This window comes from Engystomops pustulosus, chromosome 5 (assembly GCF_040894005.1).
Source record: "Engystomops pustulosus chromosome 5, aEngPut4.maternal, whole genome shotgun sequence".
NCBI classification, from domain to species: domain Eukaryota; kingdom Metazoa; phylum Chordata; class Amphibia; order Anura; family Leptodactylidae; genus Engystomops; species Engystomops pustulosus.
The window spans coordinates 72,458,576-72,483,390 of NC_092415.1; the positions used below are offsets into that span (position 1 = coordinate 72,458,576).

General features: G+C 38.7%; 1 protein-coding gene across 3 annotated transcripts in view; it reads right to left on the minus strand.

Annotated features, from left to right (window-relative positions):
• The window catches only part of ZNF516 (zinc finger protein 516), a 73,826-nt gene that overhangs the window by 43,485 nt on the left and 5,526 nt on the right, over positions 1-24,815 (minus strand). For all 3 annotated transcript variants that reach the window (XM_072152354.1, XM_072152355.1, XM_072152356.1), the window contains exon 2: positions 4,666-4,756. The gene's annotated coding sequence lies outside the window, so the exon portion shown is untranslated. The remainder of the gene's footprint in view (positions 1-4,665; positions 4,757-24,815) is intronic.

The window sequence follows — 24,815 nt, forward strand, 5'->3', positions numbered from 1 at the left end:
ATTATTATTTATAATTATTATTTACAGGGTTAACATCCACGATCAGTGCCAACACCAACTGTGGGTGTTAAAGGTAATATGCTTAGCCCATGGGCTCTCTCCATACACCCGCAGCCGGCATGTGAAGGAATAGTACCTCACATGTTGTTAAGGGGTTAAAAAGCCCTACCTTTTTGACGTTTTCTGTGTAATGATCATGCCTGCTAGGTCCACTAGCTGCAGAGGTTAACTATCTAATAACCCATCAACTATCTCCTCATTTCCTTATTGAATGCAGACATTAAGCAGCTTTCTGAGATCTTAGCTGGGAGGTAGGCCCTGCTACTCTGTGATCCTGACCACCTGGGGGTGGCAGTAGCACTATACCTACATGCACAAAGCAAGGTAGATAAGACATGGTTTGAAGTATCTGTTGTGCACAGGACATTTGATCTCATTTAAAGAAAAACTACATGTCTGGAAAATAGCTTGCATGCTCATCCATCCTCCGTGCCCGATCACAAATATACTCTCCAAAATCTAATGAAAAGACTTGCCAGAAGAGTTGTGGCCAAATGTGGGTCAAAAAATGTATAATAAATCACAAGGATTTGAAATTCAATTCATTAGTTCCATTATTGGGCAAAGCCTAGCAAATATTTTCTGTAAACAAATCCATACACACATCTACACCTTATTAGCGGTCAAGTATCAAATATACAGTCATGGGCAAAAGTTGAGAATGATACAAATGTTAATTTTTACAAAGTCTACTGCATCAGGTTTTATAATGGCAATTTGCATATACAGGCAGTCCCTGGGTTACATGCCATATAGGGTCCGTAGGTTTGTTCTAAAGTTGAACTTGTATGTAAGCCGGAACTGTATATTTTATACAGGCGGTCCCCTACTTAAGAACACCCAACTTACAGACCACCCCTAGTTACACACAGACCTCTGGATGTTGGTAATTTCCTGTACATTAGTCCTAGGCTACAATAAACAGCTGTAACAGTTATCCCAGGTGTCTGCAATGAAGTTTTATTGTTAATGCTGATTCTTATGACAATCCAACATCTTAAAATCCAATTGTCACAGAGCCCAAAAAAAATTTGGCTGAGGCTACAATAGTAAAATATACAGTTCCGACTTACATACAAATTCAACTGAAGAACAAACCTACAGAACCTATCTTGTACGTAACACGGGGACTGCCTGTAATGGTAGATCCAGACAAAATATGTTTTGTCCCAGTGACAATTGGGGTTTCAAAATTTTTTGCTGTAATTGGACCAAGGATTATCAATAAAACTTAATCAGACACCTTACAGCTGATCATTGCAGCCTGGGACTATAGTAAAGCATCCAGAGAGCTTCACCAGAGGTCACAGTGGTCAGAGGGGTCCGTCTAACTATGGGTCGTCTGTAAGTCGGGTATCCTTAAGTAGGGGACCGCCTGTACTCCAGAATGTTATAAAGAGTGATAAGCTTAATAGCAATTAATTGCAAAGTCAATATTTGCCTAGAAATTAACTTTCCCCCCAAAACACATTTCAACTTCATTGCAGGCCTGCCTTAACCCCTTAACGACTTGGCCTTTTTTAGTTTTTTCACTTCCATTTTTCACTCAACACCTTCAAAAATCTATAACTTTTTAATTTTTCCAGATAAAGAGCTGTGTTTGGGCTTATTTTCTGCGTAACAAATTGCACTTCATAGTGATGGTATTTAATATCCCATGCCATGTACTGGGAAGCGGGAAAAAAAATTCCAAATGGAGTGAAAATGGTGAAAAAAACACATTTGCAAAGTTTTCTTGTGGGCTTGGATATTATGGCTTTCGCTGTGCAGAGCTTGCTCAGGAATGGCAGCAGGCAGGTGTGAGTGCATCTGCACGCACTGTGAGGTGGAGACTCTTCGAGCAAGGAAGCCACTTCTCTACAGAAAAAACATCAGGGACAGACTGATATTCTGCAAAAGGTACAGAGAGTGGACTGCTGAGTAAAGTCATTTTCTTTGATGAATCCCCTTTCCGATTGTTTGGAACATCTGGAAAACAGCTTGTTCGGAGAAGACAGGGTGAGCGATACCACCAGTCTTCATGTGTGGGGTTGCTTCTCAGCCAAGGGAATCGGCTCTCACAGTCTTGCCTAAAAACACATCCATGAATAAAGAATGGTACCAGAATGTCCTACAAGAGCAACTTCTCCCAACTGTCCAAGAGCAGTTTGGTGATCAACAATGCCTTTACCAGCATGATGGATCTCCTTGCCATGAAGCAAAGGTGATAACTAAATGGCTCAGGGAACAAAAAAAAAGAGATTTTGGGTCCATGGCCTGGAAACTCCCCAGATCTTAATCCCATTGAGAACTTGTGGTTAATCATCAAGAGACGGGTAGATAAACAAAAAACAACAAAGTGTGACAAAATGCAACCATTGATTGTGCAAGAATGGACTGCTATCAGTCAGGATTTGGTCCAGAAGTTGATTGAGAGCTGCCAGGGAGAATTGCAGAGGTCCTGAAGAAGGGTCAACACTGCGAATATTGACTTGCTGCATTAACTCATTCTGTCAATAAAAGCTTTTGTTACTCATAATATGATCGCACTTGTATTTCTGTATGTGATAAAAACATCTGACAAACACACATAAAAACCAGGAGGGCAACAGATTATGTGAAAATATAATATTTGTGTCATTCTCAAAACTTATGGCCATGACTGTATGCTGCTAAAAAACCTAGAAACGTATTCTTTCAAGAAGCAGTTTACCCTGATGCAACCATCTTAAAATAGGTTTCAGGTTTACCTATAGAAAGTGGGCATTACAAAACAAAGTAATGTGCGACTCTCCCCATTCTAAGGGGACCGGAACAAGGGACAAAGACAAGCCCATTGGTAAATGCATTTCTTAGTAAGCTCCAGCTACTGAAGCCAAGCTGGCCAGTCATTCTTCAGCCGTGAATTTCAACCAATGTACCTTGCTCAGCTGCAGAACTGCAGACAGTTATTAATCACAAACGCTCCAAACAATGTAAGTAAAATAAAGCTGTGAGCCTGTAAATCCAAGACCAAAACATAAAAAAGCTATTACCAAGAATAAAAACACAATTTATTTAAAAGCATCCAAACTTTGCTTCTTAACCTGAACATGCTTACAGTATAGATGTGAACATAGCCTAATTATCTGTTGTTCCTGAGCATCAGGACAAAGACAAGTTACTATGGCATCATGTATACAAAGCACACTAGTTTCAAAATCTACATATTAATACAGATATTATAAAGAACAAACTAAAGAATTATTAAAACTGCAAAAGGACCTTTAGCTTTCTCTGCCAGCAGAAATCTGAAAGCTACACCATTACTATATGGTCTAACAAAGGTTCTTTAATTCAGCAGGCACTGTTCCTACTACACCAGTAAATCCTGTTACACAACGAATAAGCATGGATTACTGAATGACCTCGCGAACAATCGCAAGAGGCAGGAAAACTTTTAAAAACACCTTTCCACTCATGTGGCTTAATATGTTTAGGACCTTAACCCCCCAGCTTTATAAAGCCATGTTGGAATTTTAGTGGTCCCAAACAGCATGACAAGAGTCCTAAAATAAACATCAATTTTACCCATCTTCAGGCTATTTAACCAAATGTTGCTTCTTTGTTGAAACTAATAAAAGCAGTTTGTCTTACCCCCACAGGATAACCAAATGACTGGGAATGAAATTAAAAAAAACAAATGCCTAGAAAATATTATATATCTCTATCTAGTGGTATATATATATATTCCCCTACTTAAGAACACTCGACTTGCATACGACCCCTAGTTACAAACGGACCTCTGGATGTTGGTAATTTATTGTACTTTAGCCCTAGGCTACAATAAACAGCTATAACAGTTATCACAGGTGTCTGTAATGAAGCTTTAGTGTTAATCCTGGTTTATATGACAACACAACATTTTTAAAATCCAATTGTCACAGAGACCAAAAAAGTTCTGGCTGGGATTACAATGATAAAATATACAGTTCCGACTTACATACAAATTCAACTTAAGAACAAACTTACAGACCCTATCTTGTATGTAGCCCGGGGACTGCCTGTATATCTATATCTAGTGGAGAGTAGTTTTATAAAAAAGACTTAATATTCAAAGTAGAGTTTCAACCAGTATTAGGAACAGTAATGGGCAGATTATTTTGCAAATGAAAACATATGAAGAACTTGCCCACTCCACAATCACATGTAAATTAACTGTTGGAGGCCAGGATTTTCTTGAGGGGAAAAAAAAAAAAAAAAACCAAAAAAAACAACAACAACATGATAGTGAAGGTTCCTAAAGTTCACTGCCTACTTCTGGAAGTAGGCCAACATTCTACCTTCTAAGGACAGAGTTATTTTTTTTAACCATTTTTATTTCTCAATTTGGTCATTTCAAAGAGGACATATTAAAGCCTCCTATAACTATTTTAAGAAAAATGGCACAAAGCATGGGCTAACACCAGAAATCTCTTACCCTTGTTAAAAAGCTTATGGGATCTGTCCAGTATAATTATACAAAATAAAAACTATACATAAAATAAAAGAGATGGTCACATTACAAAAATAGCTTCTCCACATGTCAATTATACAGTTGCTGGAAGCATTTGTTATCGTGGTATGCTGGATGACATATAAACTGACCTTGGATTGAAGTACTGATTGTCCATCTCCAGACTATTCACAAACTGGACCTGCCGCCATACTGGGGACTGAAAGAAATCCTGTAGTGCAGCTGTAAAAAAAATGAAACAAAAAGAAAAAATATGTTTAAAGAACAGACTTAATAGATATACTAAATTATATTGCAACATTGCATTGAATTAACAACTATACAGTAATAAGGGGTTTTACCACACTTGCATCCAGGCCACAAAATTACTGGAGGTCTAACTAATGGAAACCCGGCAAACAAGAGAACAGAGTATGGGACATAGCGCAAGATGAAGTGTGAAGTTCCCCAATTGCTAATTTCTACCATTCATTCATTCTCCATGCCTGTCTATGAGGTTTACATCATGGCTCCTACAGACTTGCGCTGTGAGGTGAGCACAAGATCACACAGGAAACTTGAGAGAATCTATTAGTCCCAGGTGCATTTTCGCATCATACTATTCTACACTGTGCCCTCTACCTATAGACAAAACAAACTAAATAAAAACATTTTGACAGAGTATATCTCATTCAATCAGACAGACAATTCTGGATACACAAACATCATACATGGTTGACCTAAAATAAAACCAAGCATTTTACATTTCCATTACAGTACAGCCACACTATGGCGAGCATCTACATCAGCTCAGTTTACATTTTATGGCCATATATAAGTAGGTGGACATCTCATTGCATCATAAACAAATACCGAAAGACAAAAAGTTAAGCATATCACAAAGCAGTTGTTAATTTCTCTGTCTCTGTCTGCACATGTGTAGTCAACATGAATTTTAGTACTTCTTTTGCTTTGTACATATAGTAGTTAAAAATAACTAAATGACATCCAGAAGTTTTACAATTGATTGGTCTCCATGTAATTATTGCTTTTCAGCAGTAAATCCCCTGGAGAAGCAATGCAGCTGCCACTGATCAGGACACACTAAAGAGCTATGGAGCAAAAGGGCTTCAAGGGAATGAATTTCTGGGAGCTACACACAAATGGGAATATATCTAAATTCATGTTACTATATAAGAAAAAAAAAGTAGAAAAACACGCTTATGTTTAGATAAACCTCATAGCCCAATTTCTCATAATACCTGTGTAGGAAGCATTACAATTTCCCAATCAATTATTTATTTCTTCATATAAGCAAATGGAAATTTTCTAGTCAACTTTGAAGAGAATACAGAAGGCAAGTACTGAACACACGTATACAGGATTCACTTTATATTACACTGGGCAACTTTCCATTACCAATTATATGATTGCATAGATACTAAATCTATGGTGCTCTAAATCTACTTATTCTTGGTCTAGATGAACTCTTGTACTGCAGAATCCAAACATGTGAATCAAAACCTCTAAAACCAGAGACACCACTGCCCCATGGTCAACATGCGATGTCCCTGCCAAACTAAAAAGATTAAATTAAAATTCCCAAGTTTGCTGAAGTCTAAATGAAATGTATATAAAATATACTTCAAAATATGCAATTTCTACGTATAACATAACCCACTGACAACACTGCTAAATATTTAACCTTTGTAAAGAATAAACAAAGTGTAGATAAGGCAACAAAGACGCTGCTAAACAATAATAATGACATTAGGATTCACTATAAAAAGGTCCTTTGAGGCTTTAGATTTTAACTTTTGTTTCCTTTTCCTACAGGTTAAAGTTCAACCAAGCGGATTATTTTGGAGCTAACTAGAAATAGAGCATACTGAATGCTGGTACAAAAAAAAATAATTTCTAACACTTTAAAAACACAACGCTAAACAATGCTACAACAGAAAATATACAAAGATGAAAACCTATGGCCTTCACACACAGGCTGAGAGCCATCTCATTCTATTAACTCTACTTGGTATTTGTCATAATCTCAAAGAGATCAGCTCTGTCCTGCACCATGGACGACACATTCATAACAACTGGAAGTAAACACTAACAAACCGTAATTCCGTAAACATCAGGAACAATCCAACATCATCTGTTTTTTTTTTATGCAGTTTACTGTGCAATCTTGCCCTGGCAGGGGGTTACAGCATTGCAAAAGGTAGATTTCTGCCTGGAAAGTGGTTTTCCACTGTGGATTTTATATCTGCAATGTGTGTATAACATTTTCATAAATCCAATACACCACAATGCTATTTGTATTACACTGTCGAACCACATGGAATAATCGCACAGCAAATCTGCGGATAAATACACTGCACATGAGGCCATCCAATAGCAGAATTCATTTTTCTGTACAAACTACTACAATATATTTGCCTAGTTGGAATTATGACATGGACATAAACATATAATCTCTGGTAAAAACTACCCAGAGGGAATAAAACTTAAACATTTACCAAAAAATATTTTTTTAAGATTGCCTATTTAATGTATTAAAAATATAAAATATATATATATATTTATACACACACACGCCTCCGTAGACGGGCAAAAAAAAAAAAAAAAAAATTGCTGCACCCTTGAAGAGGTAACAAAAGAGCTGTCAATATCTGGCAACAATTACCATACATCTGAAGTGAGCTCTAAAATGCATCCATATGAAAAGCAAATATTGTTTTTATAGTTGCTGCCCTCTAAATACAAAACTGCATATGTAATGTAGAACTTAAAAAAAAACCTCAATGATAATAGTTAAGTCTCGCTCCTTCCACATGTATGTGATGCATGTGTAAAGCGGGTTACTTTTGCTATGCTATAGTATAGTTGTACTGAAGAGGGGGGGGGGGGGGGGGGGAGTGTGTTGAGCACAGATATAGATATATATGACACACGTACATGTTCAATCTACACACAGTGCAGAACAATAAACAAAGCCATAGAAAAGTAGGGAAAATAATTTCATTGTTCTGGCTTCTCCATATGGTATTGAGCACAGACCAGCAAATTAACAAAGACAGGATAGAAAAACATTATAACTAATCCGTACTGAAACGGATTACAGAACTGCCAGCAGGATCTCCAACCCAAAACTCATCACAAGAGTAATACAAGTTGAGAGAAAAACAACCAGCGCAGACAACACAGAAGGAGTATTTTTAGTCTGAAACCAGAATAGCTTCATTTCTGGCACTCTGTCTGCAGAGCAAGATAAATATATAGACCTGGAACGGTAAATTATCATTGACAAAGGGTGTCTCATATGGTTAATATAGACACCGCTTTCCTGAACAATACAGACTTCATTTGTACCAAGGTCAAAATACAACCCTAGATTTCTTATGACATATGTCATGTGTATTTATCACACAGTTACTAACAAGATTGCTCTAGAAGTACTAGAAGCAACAGGAAATCTAGAATATCACACTTTCAGGACCATCCACCTTAACTAAGCTAATTGTGGCTTGGCTTTTATTTTGGCATTATCACCTATGTAGGCTATTGGAGCCTGCAGCGTTGGGTAAATGAAGCACTTGAGCCAAGTCAGAAAATCCACCATTCGTTTCATAAGCTAAATAGCTATTAGCATAATATAATCCATGCAGGGCTGCTATATAAGTCGAGGTTTGCAGGCATCTAAGCTGTATGCTGGTACTTAGTGTCTGCAATTCAATTAGTAGGTTATTTAGAGGGAGGAAAAAAAATGAAAAAAAGTCACCCATAAACATACAACTACCTAGAGCAGTGGTGGCGAACCTATGGCACGGGTGCCAGAGGTGGCACTCGGAGCCATTTCTGTGGGCACTCAGACCATCGCCCCAGGACAGAGTTCACCAAATAGGACCAAATCCGCCAAAACTTCCTGCAGTCCCAGGAAACCTAAGAGTTGTTGCTCAGGGCTATTTTAAAGCGACATTGGCTGTTTGGAATTGAAGGAATAGTAAGAAGGGGCGGACAGAACTGCAATGTCTTTGGAGGTCCTCCTGCTGGACCCAACATTCTTCCTCTACTGAGAGACCCTGTAGAGAAGCTAAAATGATGTATGAATTTGCCCTCCTTCTTTCAACTGTATTGGTTGCCTCAGGGGGCCAATAGATTGAAAGATTTCAAATAACAGGTAGCAATAAGTTACTGCTTCAAATGCCATGTTGGCACTTCACGGAAAATTTGTGGATTTTGGTTGTAGTTTGGGCACTTTGTCTCCAAAAGGTTTGCCATCACTGACCTAGAGTAACCCAAATTTGGATTTCAATAGTTATCTTGCAATGTCAGGATTCTTGCCAACAAAACATTAGCTATAATAATTTGGTAATAGAAAAACTATACCAAAATAACCGCCTAAAATCCCCAAAACAGACTTCAATAAAATGTCATGCGACAGGTTGGGAAGTAAGAGTTCTTCATACGGAGACTGTCAACTAAAGGGGTATTCCCACCTCACTTGTTGAAGTTAATTCAATAGCCACCCTCCCACCCCCAAAAGAATTTCTTCGAATCATTGTTATTTTTTAAAAATAATAATATTTTTTTTTTTGGGGGGGGTGGGATTGAATTAACTATAGTAATCCATAGCCATGGATTCTGGGAAAATATTCATATAAGTTTTCCAGAATGGGATAAGGAACACCACACCTCTTCTAGCTACCTTGACATCAAGCATAACCAACAAAAAGCCTTATGACATGATGTGGGATTAAAACCAAACCCGTATATCTATTCCAGAAGGAACAGATTCCCAACTGTAGACAGCATTGTTGTACAGTTGCAGATGTAACAGCAACTTGGTATAGAGTGGGGTAGACATATGCTCTAATTACTAGAGTGTAATGCATTACACAAGGTTCATGGAGTCTTTGTTGCAGCCATCTCTGTACACCCACAGTGCAGTTGCTGTTAGTAAATGGATGAATTACATGTTTCAAGACAAAGTTCACACCTAGGGCTTTGTAGCAGCATCAAGCTCCATCATAAACAAAGAATGAAAAATTAAAAAAAAAAAAAATTTAAACTGTAGATAGATTACACTGCGTTGAGGTATTTTGTTCAAAAGGATCATTTGTTGTTCTCCAAAACACATACTTAGAAGATTTGGTATATCTGCCGAAAAAAAAGCAACCCCTCTTCTCAAGATTAACCACTACTGCCGTACTTCTTGCAGCTCTTTCCATACTAACCGTTAATGACTCAATGACTGGCCGCAGAGTTGCATGGCATATAACTTTTGTTTGGAGTAATCAGCTGCACTGGTCATGTGGGTATATAGACAAGACATTGGGGCAGCCACAAACAAAATTCTGTACAGAGCCTCTGCACTGAGTACAGTGGGATGTATTCATAAGAAGGGTTAGAATTCTGCATCAACTACACGCAATATTAATAAAGTCTCCTGAAGCGCTTGAAATACATGTATGTAAAAACTACACTTAGGCAAATTTCCTTCAATATGTTTGTATTAGGATTTCAAAGTGCAATTCTTTTTCACCAAAAACTTGTGTATTTTGTACTGGCTACATGTGTTCTGCCTTTAACAACAAAAATTATTAAAAAGGTCTTACAACAACTGCTGTGAAGTGTAAAAATAAAAATGGCATTAATTATTATAAAGAAAACCAGAAATGCAGGGCATATTTCTAAATAAATCAAACTGGGAATATTCTAAGCACCAGGAAGATACCTAAAGATTATTTACAATAACCTTATACAGTACTTTATATATACACCATGCACATAAGAATTATAGAAGTATCTTGTCCAGGGGTCCCCAAACTTTTTGCACAGGGGGTCAGTTCACTGTCCCTCAGACCGTTGGGAGGGCTGGACTATATATTAAATTTAAAAAAAAAAAACCACACATGAACAAATCCCTATGCGCTGCTGCATTTTAAAGAAAATCTACCATTTGATTTCATGCAATATGAACCAAACATACATGGAGAATGCTGTAACTATGCTGATGCAGAAACATATCTTGTTTAATCTCTGAGTTAAGTGGTTTTGCTGAAATAATTATAACATTCAGGACCTTGGGAAAGCTGGATCCACATTACACATGGAGCTTGCTGAACAGTCATGACAGGACTAATCAACCTGATGAGCTGGATCACTCATACACAGCAGCTGGGGGATGTTGCAGCAATTGATTATTCTGCTTGGCAGGAAGAACACGGTGATCACATCCTACTCTGCTGCAGTACATAACTAATGTGAAAGGAAAAGCATGGATCCCAGGCACAGAAGCCACAGAGCTTAAACATCATAATTTTATAATTGTATTTTTCAGCAAAACCACTCAGCACAGGGATTAACCAAGATATGATCCTACATCAGTGTAGCTGTAAGTTTGCTTCTTAAAGGGGTTATCCGGGTTTAAAAAAATTTTTATGGCCGGGCTGGGGAGGGCTATTTAAACACAATAAACATGTACTTACCTCCTCCGGTGCTGCCGATGTCCCGCGCCGCGGCCGGTCTTCTCCGTGCGCCGGTTTCAGTACAAGGGTGCACAGGGAGCTTCCGGCCGGAAGCTCCCATGCGCAACATCTCCCAGCGCTTACAACGCTGAGAGATAGGGACGGATGGGAGGAGCCGTCCACAACGCGGACCGGAAGCTCCCTGTGCGCGGCTTCCGTGACCCTGTTTGTTTACGGGGGAACGGATCGAAGTGACCGCGGCGCGGGACATCGGCGGCGCCGGAGGAGGTAAGTCCATGTTTATTATGTTTTACTATCCCTCCCCAGCCCGGCCATAAAAAGATTTTTAAACCCGGATAACCCCTTTAATGCATCAAATCAAATGGAAAGTTTCCCGATCCCAGCACATAGTTTGGTTAGGGACAAAAACCTATAGTCAAAAATAGGATTCTTTAACATATTCAAATGAGCCTCTGGAACTCCACTTCCGCCACCAGGCCAATTACGCTCTCCTCCGATATGCAAAATCGCACACCTTCTTGTCACTTCCGTTCCTCCTTCTGCTGCCAAAAGTCAGTGACATCACTCAGCACTTCTCGTGTAGGCACCTTCACATAATCATAAAAGAAGTGCCAAGTGATTCTCAGCAGGAGGAACAGAAGGAGGTGTGCATAATTACATATCGGAGGAGAACGGAAACGGCCTCGTGACACAAGTGGAGCGCTAGAGCCTCATTTGAATATATAATAAAATACTTTGACTAAACTATATGCACTGGGCCCTAACCTAACTATTTGCCGGAATCATCAGTACAGAGCCCAGAGGGAGGTGTGCTCAGGTCAATTCACCCCGAATCCGGTGGTAGAAGCTGCGTGGCTGAGCTATGTTTTAGACCTCTTAACATTTACAGTGCAAAGAAAGAGAAAACTGACACTCCCTCCTTTGTACAGGAATACAACTACGATATCAATTTTAGAAGTGATGAAATAGTTAATACTATAATACTGCCCCCTATGTACAAGAATATAACTACTATAATACTGCCCCCTATGTACAAGAATATAACCACTATAATACTGCCCCCAATATACAAGAATAGAACCACTATAATACTGCTCCCTATGTACAAGAATAGAACCACTATAATACTGCCCCTATGTACAAGAATAGAACTACTATAATACTGCCCCCTATGTACAGGAATATAACTACTATAATACTGCCCCCTATGTACAAGAATATAACTACTATAATACTGCCCCCTATGTACAAGAATATAACTACTATAATACTGTCCCCTATGTACAAGAATATAACTACTATAATACTGCCCCCTATGTACAGGAATATAACCACTATAATACTGCCCCCTATGTACAAGAATATAACTACTATAATACTGCCCCCTATGTACAAGAATATAACCACTATAATACTGCCCCCAATATACAAGAATAGAACCACTATAATACTGCTCCCTATGTACAAGAATAGAACCACTATAATACTGCTCCCTATGTACAAGAATAGAACCACTATAATACTTCCCCCTATGTACAAGAATATAACTACTATAACACTGCCCCATATGTACAAGAATATAACTATTATAATACTGCCCTTATGCACAAGAATGTAACTACTATAATACTGCCCCCTATGTACAAGAATATAACTACTATAATACTGCCCCCCATGTACAAGAATATAACTACTATAATACTGCCCCCAATGTACAACTAAAAAAATACTGCCCATATGTATATGACCCAAATCTCCCTGGAGGATTACAAGACAAGTCTGCTACTAAACTATCCCTCACAGAGCACCCGGGGGCTGTATAAATGGCCAAAGCCGAACATTGGGACCACTCATCTCTAGTAACAAGTGCCCCCTTTCCAGGGTCTTGTAAACCCCAGACAAGCCTGATCTTGTCCCTCCACAGCGGTGTCTCCTTAATTGGATCCAAACACTGGCAGCATATGTTTTTGTAGAGTGTCTTAGATCTTTAAAACTCTCTTGCACTTCATATTTACCATAGTATCAGTGATTTATCATAGTTTATCACAGATTGATTATTTCTTAGTTAACAATTTGTTGCAACTAGTTGATACACTAAAAGGGAACTGGAGTAGATTTATAACTAAATGTGCAACTATGAAAATTCATTAATTGTTCAAACACATCTGCATTCACTTGATAATTCTGGAGTAAGCCGTCTTAAGTGAAAAGTGGAAGGGCTTGAAAAAGGCGCAAGTCAACTGACGCAACTGCAATGATACTGTATGGGCCTCCACTGAATTTAGAACCTGGCTGATGATGGCATCCTAGTACACAAAACACTGTTCGTAAAGCAGTGATATAACAGGTTTGAATATACAAACTTGAACTTAACATAGTTAAGCAAAAAAGAAAGTTACAGCAGCACCAGCCTTACATGAAGTGTATGCATTAGTATTTACAAAAAAAAAAAAAAAAAACAACAAACAAGATGTTCTCAAACTCCCCTTTACTATGATGTCAATAGAGCAATCCACAGGAGTGGCACAGTACTGGCGTAATAGTTTTTTAAAAACACCATCTTATTACACACACACAATAAGTGACTTACAATATACTAGTAGCTTTTGGTTTTGAAATAACAAAACACCAGCATTGCACTTTATGTTTAAGTTGAGCCCTCCAGAGGGCAGGAAGACGCTTTGGGGCAGATTTACTTACCCGGTCCATTGGCGATTGGATTCGGGTCTTCCGGTGATTCACTAAGGCAGTTTTCGTTCGGCCACGCCCCCCCCCCCCCCCATTTCCGACGCGTGCGTCAAAAACCAGGGGCAATTCAGGGAAAAAAAAAAATAATTGACGGAAAAATCCGGGTAACCCGCCGTAGAAACGCGATTCAGGCCCTTAGTAAATGACCCCTTATTTGTGTAAAATATATGCTCACCACGAAACACAGCAATGTTTATATATTACTACATTATAATAGAGCCCTATTAACTAACGGACACCCTTCCTTTATGGTTACAAACATGGTTTAACTCAGATCCCCATAAATCATCATAAATAAACTTGCCTTTCATGCAGGTAAGGTGTTGAGGGAAAGTGGCCTCCTTGGGCTGAATCCAGCAGCTTCTCAGCATTCAGCAATAATATCACGTGACCAGGGTGACATCTAAGGTCCTTTAGCATCCCAACATTAGTAAACTGTACACCATGCATATATCTGATCACATGAAGTAACGGCAAGTCTGCATGGACTCCTACTCCTCTCCATACAGGCTGCTGTGATTTCATGTGATCAGATACATACATGGGGTACAGTTTGCTAATGTTAGGAGGCTAAAGGCTCTTGAGATGACAGCCCAAGGAGACCAAGCCCCATCAACAGCCTCTAGTTTTGGCCGTATGCAAGGCAAGGATTTATGGTGATCTGAGATTAACGGAAACTAGCTGTATTTGTGAAAATGTGGTGACAGGTACCTTTATGATATTGCAAAAGCCCACGCTTGACATGTTTAAAACCATGCTTATTCATTAAGCTTTAGTCTACTGTATACACTTTTAAACCAATTATCTGATCAGATAACTCCTTGCAGGGTACAGAATGAAAAAATATGGCCTTTGTTGTTCTTTGGATTAAGATTCATTTACATTTTTCAGATTTCCCTCCTTACTTTGGCATATGTGATTTAGTGCAGCAGATTTCACGACCTGTGCATCTGTTTAGTAACAAGGTCAACAAACCTTTTGAACCAACGTGGTTTATGTAAGCATACAACAAGACGTTTGGGAAATTTGACCCACTGCATGTAGCACTTTTAAATTCTTATATATGCATGAGGGTATACAAAACAAGGAACCATATTAAACTTATATGCAACAATATAGTATAGATAGTTAAAATGCAATTTGGAGGCATAAAATCAAACCTGTGACTATGAAAATGCAAATTATATATCATGTTAGAGCAGGAGCTGAACGGCTGGATGCATAGTTTGTTGGAAAAAAAATCTACAAGGTTTAATGCATCTTTTACCAAATACTATATATTAATCGACTCAGCTACACCTGCTCTATAACACCCTGCCCACAGATTAGATTCACACCTGTATTATCATTTTCCCTTGTATTCAGTTATTGTAACAAATCAAAAATTTAAAAAAGGGAACCTGTCAGCACCTTAGCTTCCTAAGCCCACCAAATTACCTTGTTATGCATTATGCATGTCCATCAGAGGTCCTACTGTCATATTTGTACGCATCAGCACTCTTGAAAAATTTCTCTTTTAGTCGAATATCAAAACGCAGTTAAGGAAGTGGGGCTGCTTGTCCAACCTTTCAGGCAGCCCCACCTCCAGACCGCTGTATGCTCTGCCCACTACAAGCATTGTGCATGCCAGCACTCCCTTCCAGTCATTCACCTACAGTGCTGATACACAAAGCAGCACCATGCATAACACATTGGCACATGCCTGATACACCTGTGGTCTTGCAGCGGCACCGGCCACTGTGGTGCCGACTTCAAAGGTGCACCACACATACACTGCTATGTGTATTGAAAAAGTGTGACTGGCACAGTGTTAGGTAATGCTTGACTGTGGCATGCAAGGGGTTAACAACTTTGATCAGAGTTATCTGTGTCCAAGGGGGTCCGCTGTAATATACTAATATAGCTGTTGAAGATTTTGTTGTGGATCATGTGTATGTACCCATAATTCACACAGATTATTCGCACAGGCAACTTTGCTTAAAAGTGGGTCCCCAAACTTTTTACATAGGGGGCCGTTCACTGTCCCTCTCAGACCGTTGGAGGGCCGGATAAATAGCGTTAGATGTGACCGCATCCGTAATACACTGGGCCCCCCTGAATTAATTATTTAATATACTGCACCCTCTTGTGAACTATTTTATATATTGGCCCAATGAATTAATTAATTGGGTCAATTAATGATTAAATATACTGGGGCCCCTCTCCATTAATTATTTCCTATGCTGCCCCCCCACCATTAGTTATTTTATATGTCCCCCCCCCAGCATTATTTCATATGTGGCCCCACCATTAATTTCCTATGCTCCCCGCCACCATTAGTTATTTTATATACCCCCCCCCACCACCATTAGTTATTTTATATGATGCTCCTATAATGAATTATTTCATAAATTAGGGTCCCTCGGCCAGCAAAATGTTTTTACTGCTGTTTAAAAAAAAAAATTAAATCATATACTCACCTCTGGCTCCCGCGTCTTCTTTCCTCTTGCAGCTGTCTGACAGGCAAAGGTGCGCGGTCGCGTGATGACGTCATCATGCGCCCGCGCATTCCAGGTTCATGGAACCTGGCCACATCGCTCCACCTGCAGTAACAGTGCTCGAGCGGCCGAAAACGGCCGCAGCGTGCACTATACAGTGACGGGCAGGAGCTTCCTGTCCAGACGGACGGAGGCCACGGCTCGACTGTCGGAGGTCAGATGCGTCAGGGGGCCGCATAGAAACGGTCTGCAGGCCGCATGTGGCCCATGGGCCGTAGTTTGGGGACCCCTGCTTAAAAGCTATAGCCAACTGCTATACATATACATTTGATATTTACTTGTCAGGACAGTTTCTCAATGTTAAGTCTTCTAATAATGAATTAAGTAACCAAGTTCTGTGTGCAGTAATGCAGTCTGATAGTTGGTCATGTTATTTATAACTTTTTTTTGGTGGAGCACTTCCGTAGTACCAGTGCAGAATCTGTGGTATTGCCAAATGAGATGGAAATCATATGGGAACAGAGGTTGTAGTAACACCTGTACAGGTCATTTTACACTTAATCTATTAATAGTATGAAACTTCTCCCATGAAAGCATAGTTAAATGTTTCTGAACTTAAACATTTAAAAAGCATTGCCCTTATCCGTAAATGTTAATTTCTATGGCTGCAATGTGAAAAAAAATTTTTTTGTAATATCGGTTTGTCAACTTATATGCAACTCATTGAATCAGGTGCCAATGCATGAGTCCAATGAAGCCCTGCAAATCCATGGGTTACTGCACTGCCCTGCCTCCCTGTTCCAGAACATGCTGCTTTATGGAACATTTGAAGAAACTAGAGTTTATGTAGACTAAGAGTCTTTCTAAAGTAGACTTTACCCAGAGCCAGTTTTAGACAAAGCGGGGCCCCAAATTAAATCTATTTGATGAACAGTCACATTCAGTAAGCTTTGTCCCTTTCTTTGTCCCCTACAACCCCTTTCAGGTACATCTGTTAGGACCTACATTGCAATAAAAGACTTCTACATGGCAACATAGTTTACATAAAATTATTGCAACAAACAGCAGTAGAAAACACTACAGCATCAGTTTTCTAATCTGCTGGATAAATGCAATGCTCGTGCGGAGCAGTCAGCTTGTGTCCATCAGCAGGGCTTTTGTTAAATTACGGCACCAAGAAACACCTCTTTGTTACAAGGCCTCACTTTATTTACTCTGCTCCTGTAACCCCACTGCAGTAGATCTGACACTTGCTTACATGGCTTTTCTGTGTGCAGCAATATTATATATATTATCATTGTACAAACACAACTAAAAGGCTCCAGCTGGACACCAGGATAAGCAATAGCATATAATGTAATCAACTAATGGCCACATTTAACATTTCAGAATAAGACACTGCAGAAATACTGGGTCTCCAGAAGAGGGGGGTAGTCGAACCTTTCTTCCTTCCCTTTTGTTTCTAACCTTATTAAACAGGAGGAGTTCTTTCAGCATGTGAAAATTATCTTTGAGATTTTAAAGTAATGTATCGTATTGGTAATACTGTCAGGAAGGGAGACATCAATGTGAACAATACATAATTATAGTACTTGCCTTAATATCATAAAATATTTATTTTAAAGCAGCGAAAGCTTGCATAGCATATAGTAGTAGATCCAGCTTGCACACAAAGCCATTTAACAAATGTCATGCATACACTAAAAAGTTACACTAAATAAGATTTTATTTTTAGAAGTTGAGGTTAAATCCATTTATTTGTCTTAATACCCATGTATTTTTTTTAACATCTGAAAAGCTAAACAAACAAAAAAAAAAAAACTACAAAAACATTATTCCACTTCTGTAAATAAAAGCCAGCGATTGGTCCAGACATAACATGTGCAGTGAACGTGAAGTAGTCATATCACGGCCTAAAAGTTAAGAACCCTTTTAGGCCCCTTTCACACAGCAGTTTATGGCGGCTAAATGCTAGCTACATGAACTGCAGCAAGCATACAGCCACCATAGAAGCGCATTGGCGCGGTACAGTGAGCACAACACGCGTCACAGCTCCACAGCAATGGGGGAAAAAAACGCTTTCTCCGTCTTTTGCCGTATGTACGGAGTGACTGCATGGATCCCTGTGAAGAAGAGAGGGGAGAGATGCGCTCACCTCATACCGTTCTCCTGCTGGCAGTAAGGTGCCACTGATCATTTGATAAATCAGCTTGACTTTGTACTGGAGCTGAACTTGTTATATGGCACAAAGTTTGTCAGATTTAGGATAGTTTCACATTGGCATGTGTTCTCAACTTCCGTTGAGCATCCACAACAAAAAAACTGAATGTTTAACAATGCTTTAAAAACATCACACCTGGTTTTTCAGCCTCATCAGTGACAAAACCGGATTTCATCAGTTTTTTTTTTGTTGTTGACCCATAGACTTCTATTGCCTTCGGTGATCCGAACCCATGGGGAAGGGGGGGGGGGGATGACAGTTTCATAATATTTTCCACAAAAACGGATCAGTGAAAATACAAGCCAATGTGAAAATAAATAAATAGAAAACAATGGCTTTGTGAGGCATCCGTGGAAATCACTGAACCACGGACATGAAGAACTATGCCAATATTAAAGAGCCCATAAGTTGGCCCTCAACAGGCAGGGCACAGTCAACAAGTGCAAGCAGTATGGGTAAGATGGAACCATTCAGTCTATATGCACACACTAATGATTACTACTACTATCTAGCTTCCCCAAAAATAAGACCTAGTGCAATTTTTTTTCAAGCTTTGACATATAAGGCCTCCACTGAAAATGAGACCTAGCGGGAGTCACTGCAACAGCCTCCCCTAGGAGATCATTTAGATATCACATGAGGTTCCCAAGAATTCACAAGATAAAATTAATGACAGCCATGTTGCAAATGTGTAACAAGCAACTACCCGGACAAGAAGGGGTCATTTAAGGAAAGTGCTATTGCTAAACATGAGAGAATGGGGCCAATGATTTCCGATAGAAATGGAGCCACGAGATATTCAGCATAAAATTCAATGCTTGGAGAGTTATAAGGATGTATGAGAAGTTTTTGAGATAGTGTTTAAAGAATAAAAAAGTTGCTTTTTGTTCATAAATACAGGGATCGTTATTGTACCATAGATTGTCTTACATGGAAGTCAAAAAACTATTCGGATGGTTATCCTGATGTATGCATGGCTACAAAATATTAATACATGTGAATTCTTGGGCATGTTCAAATAAGACATCCCCTTAAAAACAAGACCTAGTGCCTCCGGGAGCAAAAATTAATCCAAGACACTTTCTTATTTTAGGGGAAACACGGTATGTGTTCTCCTCTATAAAAGTTTTGGAAAGCTAAAAAATAAATAAAAAATGACCCTTGTTGTAACAAAACATTAATGTCTAGAAAACTGCAGCAACTGATGCTGTGACTTTAACTCAAGGAATGCTGAAGAAACTGATAGCAGGAAATGCAATAATTGAAGAAAGTACATGCCTGTATCCAAGGACAAAAGGGTAACTAAAACAGCAGGAGGAAAATGGTAAACGTATCTCCTATGCATCAAGCTTCTATGTCACAGCCAAGCATTAAATAGCATTGACCTAGTTAAAAAATAAAATAATCAAAGAACTAAACTCTAGGCTTGATGCATAAAACAAATGTTTAGGACGTGGAATGGTTTGAAGCAGAGAAATAGCATTCAGAGATTGACCTTCAACCCGACAACAGAAATAGACAGGATAACTATTCATTTCAGTAAAATTACTTCAGCGTACCATCCCGATTCTCAGAAGACGAAGTAGCATTAGGAAAATATAATATCGGATCAGATGAATATAGAATAGAGTGAATATAGGAGAATACTATAGAACACATCTGCTTCCAAATCGTTCCTTGGTGTTGGCCTGTGGAATGTGAACTCCTCCACATAAAGCCTGAGAGTCAAGGAGGGAGTACAAGCATTCGTGCATACAGAGAGCATGTGCTTGGCAGCAGCAGATCTCTACACATTACACGCAACTGTTATCTTACCATCAAAATTTTGAGGCTACTGTAAAATCATAATCTTGTGGATCACCTGGTGAAATCATCACAAGTAGATGATAAAAAAAAAAAAAAAAAAAAAAAGACAGATCAGGCATAAGCAGTTACAATATGCAGGCTTGTGCAAGCTATTCTAGACAGACTCCAATGTGTGAAAATATTTCTTCACATTCAAGATATCCACAATAACCTAGTAAAACTATGTGTAAGAATCAGAGTATTTCAATAGTCAAATGACTTCCATCAATGTTCTGCCTCTCATCCAAATTAAGGTTTGGAACTGGAAACAATGGAATGAACTCCATTCACATGCCAGAGCAAAGCGTCGTAAATACACTAGATGGAAAAACAGCTTGTGTAATGCAAAGCTAAGAATTCAGTGTCTAGAGGTTGTATTTTGAGGATGTAAGGTCAACATAAACCAAATACTGCAACAAATGTAGTTAATGGGGCATATTTGCCATTTTATTGCACACCTTTTCTTATTTGCAATTCAAAAAAGGTAAATAAAACATTTAACCCCTTAAGGATACATCCATTTTATAGCTTAAAGCTCATCAACCTCTATATGGTTATAACTTTTGTACACTAACTAAAGTGATTTTGAGAGATTTTTTTCGTCACATGTTGTGCGTCATGTTACAGGTTAATTTTGGTTTATACGTTTGGCGTTTATTTGTTGAGGGAAAAAAAAAAAAGGCAACATTTTAGACAAATTCACCATTTTCATAATTTTAAATATCTCGGAGAGGTAGTAACAAACTAACATTTTCCCATATGTCTGCTTTATGATTTCATTTTGAAAATGTCTTCATATTTTATTACAATGTCACAAATCAAACATCGGTTTTCCATATTTTATATCAAGGAAATTTCAGAATTGACATTTTTGGATCAGACCATGGGGCTGCCATTGCACAAACCCCCATCCACACCCGTAGAATGCTACGGTCCGTGGGAGTCGAGATCACTGACTGCGTTGTTACACAGCGACGTCAGCTGACACCTTGAGTTTCCCAAATACCGAACCGGCATTGGCTCTTTGAGGCACTGTTACTGCATGGATCTTACAGAGACAGCACTCCATGCAGTAATCGTGCATCAAGGAGCACTAAAGGGCTAAAATTCTTTGCACTTAAAATATATCAACCACATGGATTTAGTGGTTTTGACCCAAGTATACTTACACACTGGTGTGTGCCTTCTAAAACAGGACCCGTTCTTCTTTCAGCTGATAACTTCTTATTTTTCATGAAAGAGCTCTATAAAAATTTGCAAATGAACTTCAGAGGCTCCTGTACATGTCACAGAAGCCATTTCAGGTTCTGTCAGCTACTAATTATTTACACCTTCCTTCAGTGTTTATCCCCACCTACTCCATTCCACTGACAGAGTTGGCGAAAGCTGACCGAGTCAGAACGGGCTTCTGTGACGTATACAGGAGCCCTTGCATATTATTAAAAGTCCTTTTTCACACATGGCAGTAACACATGCGTTTTCAAACGCATCAGAATAGCTGAGAAGAGGAGATGTGCGTAATTACACATCTGTTAACATTGTATTTACAAAACGTGTTAATATACGTTTAAATAATGTTACCAGCTATGGAATCAGGCAAATCTCCTCTTCTCAGATGTTCTGATGTGCTTGAAAACGCATGCGTGAATGCACTCTTAAATGACACCTACCATATGGGATCTGTCTAATAAGGTAGATCCAATGGAATGTTGCTTTATAGAGCCCAAGCCCCATCTTTATTTTGTTTAAGCTTTTAATAAAACAGAACCTAGTAAAAATGTCATCTTTATTTATGCAAATTTTCTCCACAATGTGGCTACTCCACACACCAATAACATAATTTTTTACTAGGTTCTTTTTTAATAGTTCAAACTAAATAAGGAATGGGTCTTTAGAACTTTTAGACACTTCAGGCCCTTTCCAGGAAGCCATGTACCTTCTAAGGAAACAGTAGTAGTTGTAAAGTTATCAAGAGTCTTATCCTGATCGATTAATTGGGTGAAATGTTGAACCACCTTTCACAACCAATTAGTAAATATCTCCCAATTTCTTAAAGCAGTGATATTCATGTCCTACAGCTTTCTCTGGCAGAGGTTTGAACCAAAAGCTCAATGGTAGCACAGACAAAGTAAAAAACTAAATAACACTAAAAAACAATCCCAATCTACATAGAAAAACTTGCACTATGCACTATTCAACAGGATACAATTTCAAAACACTATGTAGTCTGGGCACGTTACAGCAATGAAAACTATGGACAATATCAATGTCACCATGGCTCCAAATACATCATGGCAGCTCACAGAGGTAAAATGCAGAACCCCTAAAACAAGGTCAGATGTACAATGTATTTTGGAATGTTATAAAAAATAGATTGTACAGACTCCTGAGCAGCCTGGTGGTGTGGTTTACACATTAAAAGTATCCTAGCAGGCCGTCTAAATGAAGTGCAGCAAAACCTCTTTTCAGAAGCAGCTGTTACCATTCAGACATCTGAAAAGCATAACTACCAGCAAGACAGCACAATTACTGTCCCACTCATCATGGTGAAATAATTAACCTTAATGGCCTAATAAATTATTTTGAGGGTTCAGCCACTTTTCAGATGACTTTAAAAAGTTTACCACATGAACTTACCAAATCTCAACTGAAAAATGACAATATTGGACTTGATCCTCATAGTTGGGCTCTTGAAAACACCAAATGAGCAGCTTAATTGATTAATTGATTTAATTCAGGTTTATATTTTAATGTCTTCATTTGTTAAACTTTACTGACAAACTAACTGCTCAGATTTTTTGGTTATATTCTAACGTCTATCACCTTCAGTATGTGGATGCAGTAAACAACTGTTTTCCCACGTATACATCTGTCACCTGCAGATTTCAATAGCACAGACTTCAGAACTTATGTTTAGGGAGTTCAAATACTAGACAACTTTGGATGTACAATAAAGCATCTTGTTACATTTGGTGTTGTTCCAATGGTAATGCTGTACGTTTCACAGTAAAGTTTAATCAATCTTAACAGAAACCATCTTGTGGTAATGACTAGAGTAAGACCCAATATCATTGATGGTCACACACTACTGTCAACATGCCAAACACAGCTGACACTTTCTACATACAGCTCCAAGGTACGGAAAGTAGCTGAAAAAACAAACCCTATTTAGGAATGGAGGCAGGGTATATAGTGCTCGGCAGCTGAAGAAGTTTTAGGAGTCTATTTAGCAAGCTCTTATGTTACTATATGAAAATTTTTTATAGAACAGCAGACAGATCCTGGAAGGTAGTGGTATGTCCCTTTTTACCAAACCACTGTTTCCTGTTCCTTATACAGTCTTACAACTAGTACAGGCAGTCCCCGGGTTACATACAAGATAGGGTCTGTAGGTTTGTTCTTAAGTTGAATTTGTATGTAAATGGGAACTGTATACTTTATCATTGTAATCCCAGACAGAACTTTTTTGGTCTCTGTGACAATTGGATTTTAAAAATGTTGGATTGTCATAAGAATCAATATTAACACTAAAGCTTCATTACAGACACATTTGATAACTGTTATAGCTGTTTATTGTAGCCTAGGACTAAAGTACAATAAATTACCCATATCCAGAGGTCCGTTTGTAACTAGGGGTCGTATGTAAGTCGAGTGTTCCCAAGTAGGGGACCGCCTGTGTATTGTTATGCAATATGGCGGCTTTATTGTTTCTTGCAGTGCTATAAAGTTGCCAGAAAACCTAACTTAGAATTGCAAGGAAGTAATTGTGGGAAAAGGTCCAGGCTCTAATCCCAACAATTGTTGTACAAGCTTTGTTCACACTTTGAGGTTTCTTCTAGGATTCAGGAACAGATTCTGCACCTAAACCTTGACAGAATCAGTTACCATTTGTCAAGCACATTCATAGATTAAAAGCTAAAAATCCAAAATAAATCATGTCATACAGGCAAACTTGTAAGCATTGACTTCTGCAATTTATATTAACAGACATTTTTGGATATAGAAATACATGTTTAGACACATTTTAAAAGCGGTTCATTGAACTTTGTACTATGCTGAAACACAGGCCAGGACCGAGAACTGCAACTACACAATAGTACAAAGCTTATAAAGAAAAACCTGTACAGAGGTTTACCAATAACCTACAAACCAAAAGTGAACATAAATCACACAGCAATGAAGAAGAACCTTGGCATGCATATTCATCTCAGACAAACATAATAACAGTCCCGCCCCGGCCTTCTTACATCATGATATAATTAAAGAGAAATTAACATGAGAGATATAAAGCCAACTGGAAAAATCCCAGCAGTCACGTAGCTACTGCCAAGTATCTGGGCTGTGATATACTTATTCTTAAGTGAATATCTCACTGGATCATTGAGAGGCGTAAATGGCTACTAAAGTCAAGGGCATACCCCCAACACCACCAGATAGGAAATGGACAGATTCCTGGCAACCCCCTCGAGAAGGCGAGTCTTAGGATAGCTTTCTGCCCACAACTCACTTAAACAATCCAA